This window comes from Nothoprocta perdicaria, unplaced genomic scaffold (genome assembly GCF_003342845.1).
Source record: "Nothoprocta perdicaria isolate Ctin4 unplaced genomic scaffold, notPer1 scaffold_15, whole genome shotgun sequence".
NCBI classification, from domain to species: domain Eukaryota; kingdom Metazoa; phylum Chordata; class Aves; order Tinamiformes; family Tinamidae; genus Nothoprocta; species Nothoprocta perdicaria.
Window position 1 is genome coordinate 6,515,346 of NW_020454649.1, and position 4,010 is coordinate 6,519,355.

Here is a 4,010-nt window from a genome sequence, read left to right on the forward strand (position 1 = left end):
CGGCCCGGCCCCCGGCCCGGCCCCGCGAGGGCGGGCGGCGCAGAGCCCGCGCCCGGCGGCGAGATGCGGAGGGAGAGGAGCCGCCGCCCCGGGACCTGCCCGCTGCTGGGGGCCCATGGCGGGGCCCTCGCGTTCCCGTTCGTGCCCTCGGTCCGTACCTCTGCCGGGAGCATCTTCCCGGCCCCCGCATGTCCTTTTCCCGTCCGCGCCGCGGGCCGGCCAGCTGCCCGGGCCAGCCTGATGTGCCGAGGCACAACTGGCTCCAAAGTGTCATCTTATTCTGGAGCCTGCGGAGTAAAAGAGTAGGGTATAATGAGTAAAATGTGTCTACCAAAAACAGTCCAGTCCTAAGTATTTCCTGCAAGTGAATTATTACAACGGCCACCAATATAAATTCCAAGGTTAGTGGCAGCCTAAGGCAGCTTCAGCCAGCTCCAAATGCCTGTGGATATGCTGGAGAGGCTGTCGGCGATGGGAAGGTCCCGCGTCCCCAGAAAGAAACTGTTGTCAGAACCCTAACCCTAACCCTAACCCTGTTGTCAGTTTCTTTCTAGTCTCCCAGCCACGTCATCTCAGATTTCTTCGGTGCCACAGAAGTTTTCATTTTGGACACACCATAAATCTTGGTTTCCTAGTACAATAGCTTGATTTTTGCATGTGAACTCCTTGGACTGCACAGTGCAGTGAACAGAGAGTGCTGAGAGTAGTCTGGAATTAATTAATAGCTTAGCCATGCTGCATCCCAGTCCAGGAAACAGAGCACACGAAACAGCCCTGCATTGGAAGGGACCACGTGCTCAGACCACTTACTGCTCCTGTCCACCTTTGCGGCTTCTACAGATTCCCGTTGCGTTCAGTGTCTCAGATCAGCTTCATAGTGTTGCCATTGACAACGTACAGGTGACAAGAGGATAATTCAGACCACATCAGTGGTATTTAGCATTTTAACTTTCTTAGCTTTGAGGAGCAGGCATTTCTTGTGGGGAGATATTAAATATTTTCTTTGGTGGTTTATTGTTAATTGCCTATTGAACAGCGGGAGGAGGCAAATGTAGAGGATCTGTTCATGTCGGTGTTCTTGACCTGTTTGGAAAGGGGCAGGGAGAGGGAGAGTGCTCCTTTTTGGGGTGGGGGGGTGTATGGAAATCTAAGACTAGTAATTAAGGGTCTTGGCTGGAACATCAAATCAGACTCACTGAAAACTTTTCAAAATGACCCAAGGTCTTTTCACAAAGGAATTTAGTCATGTAACTCCTGAGGAAATGAAATAGAAACCAGATACTTAAATATCTCTGCAAATCTGGGCCACAAACCAATTTTCTGAATAATCTAAACGGAGGTTAATTGTCTAAATACTTTGGGGGAGGTGGATCTAAAGAGCTAAATATCCCCTTTTTCAGTGTAATAAGGGCCATGGTGCCAGATCCTGGCCTGCAGGCAAGACCTCCCCATGTTGCCCTGGTCACAGTGCTGTAAAGAAGCCTGAGATGGGTGGGACATTTTGCAGGACACGGTGCCACGCGTTGCCTGACCACGTACTGAGAGGCTGCAGCACATGCTTATTCAGTAGGGCTGCTGCGACCGCACGGTTTGCTTGAGCTCCTTAGCCTTGCCGGAGGGCAGCAAGCTGCGGTGCTGTGCTAGCAGCTGGATGTGCTTCCTGACGTGACCCCTGCATCTAGAGCTGGATGCTTTTCCTCTCAGTGCCACTTGCTCTGCTCGGTGTAGTTTCCAGTGCATTTCTGAAGCGGGAAGAAAGCTCAGCCTGATTTGCAATTATTGCTTCTGTTTGCAAGCTTGCTTCTGGGGACAAAGAATGGTATGAATAACTATGAATAGCATCTTGTTGAGCCAGACTGGTGCACAATGCTGTCATGTTAGTTAAAACATGTCCTTTGCACTGTGACCCCCTCCTCATAGTTAAGGTGAAGCCCAAAGAGCTGATATTTCTGCTGGGCAAAGTAATCCAGCTAAAACATATCTTCTCCTGAACACATATAGTACTAAATGAACTAGGACTACAATCTTGAGGGGAAAAAAAAAAGGCCTGTTTCGTCTGCCCGGTGAGTTTTTCAGCTTAAGACAAGAGGTGGATGGATAGAGAGGAAAGGCAGAAAAAGAAAGCCAGCAACTGTCCAACTGTTGCTGGGATTCTTGCAGGTTTGAGAATAAGGAAAGATTGAACTGGGAGAATTCTACCTGGGACACACCAGGTAAAAACAACATACACCAGTGAAAGAATTTGCACTACTTAAGTCAGCCTCCATACAAGATCCTAAGGGTGGATTTGAGTGAAAACATCTCCCCATCATGCTGAATATACCCTTGTCAAAGGCAGACATCATCTGAATCAGTGATTCCAGAGAGTAGAATCCATCTGTCTCCTGGTTGAATGAGTTTTGAGACAAAGAGCACATACCTGAAAGCAGCAGAGTAGAAAGCTGGACATGGTTGAGGTTTTTTTTTTTTCCCCCACACACATTTTTTACTCATTTGAAAGCAGTACATTATATTCTGCTTTCTGTGTTTTAGACAGCTGTTATTTTGCTTGTTGATTTACCATTGAATTATTAGACTTCTTTTCCCTTTCCAACAAATCTAGTACTGTGAACAATCTATCAATTAGTGGCAAGGGAAAAAAGAATAGCAAGATGTCCAGCTAATCTGCAAGCTATGATATGAGAAGAAAAGGCAGCCTTCTGAAGCACAGGAGCATAAAGAGCATCAAACAACAATAGAACAAACACAAAATCTATCACCAGCAGGCACAAATCCCAGGAACTGCTGCTCTCTCCTCACGTCGCCGGAAGGCTCGCGGGGCACCCGTGCCGCGGTGCCGTCCATGCCGTTGGGCCCGCCGCGCGTCCCCGGCGGCTGGCGGGAGAGCCGGCCGGATCCGGGCCAGCTCCTCACCGGCAGCGCCTTCCGCAGCCGGGGCGGCCGCAGCCAAGCGCAGATCAGACACAGTCCAACAAGTGGCAGACTGCATACGTATGGTCTAACATGAGTGTATATGTTTATTCATACTATGTTCTTGAAAAACGTAATTTAGCTTATTACTACTATGATCGTGAAAGACATTATTAAGCGTATCAGTAACAAGTTTAATTTCCATGCAAAACTGATTTTTTTTTACTGTGGTACTACTAACGAATTTCCACAGGAGAGAAATTATCCATGCAGCTAGCATGTTAGCAGTATTTAATGCCTACTCTTTTTGTTTGTCATACCTTGTATTAGATTGCTTGGACTTACAAAACCCTGAACTGTCGTAAAAATCTTTTCCACTCACATGAGGTTTTCGAGTATGGAAACTTATGAATGTCAGGACTGAATAACTGGAAGTGTAAAAAACCACAGAGTTATTTTGCTGGGTCAGCTCAGTTTTTAACTTTTTGGCCATTTTCATACATTAAATATATATCAAAGTTTCAAGCTCCGTCTGAGGTCCAAGAGCTTTAGGAAAGACTGAAGAAAGGATTATGGATTTCAAAGCAATTAGAGTAGAATTGTTTAATGACCAGGGATTTGTCAGATCCCACTGAAGTAAATAGGAGTTAAGAACTCTAAAATAATAGTACATGTTTGGGAGAAACCTAACTACAACGAGAGGCATATCAACAAAGTAATTCAGGAGAAGCTTTCCTTGAGTAACTATTCCTGAAAAATGCCATAACCCAATATTCTTCCGGATAACTGTAAAACTTTGTTCCACCTTAATTGAACTTGCTTTGAAAATCAATTAAATCACGAAGTAGTAAGACCTGGTTTTAGGGAAAAAGAAAAGCAGGAGTAGCACATAGAGAGCTGCTTTTGAACAGGTGCTGTCCTGACCTTCACACCTCACCGGAAGCAGAGTAACTTTTAGATGTAGGTGAACACCTTGAGGGGGCTTTTCATGACTTAATTGGTTTGAAGGAGAGATTTACGGTTTGTTTAATTTTATTTTGTTAAAGAAGAAAGGGACTTGTGTTAGTTCTGTCTTCACACCTGTGGAGTTTAGAGTGGAG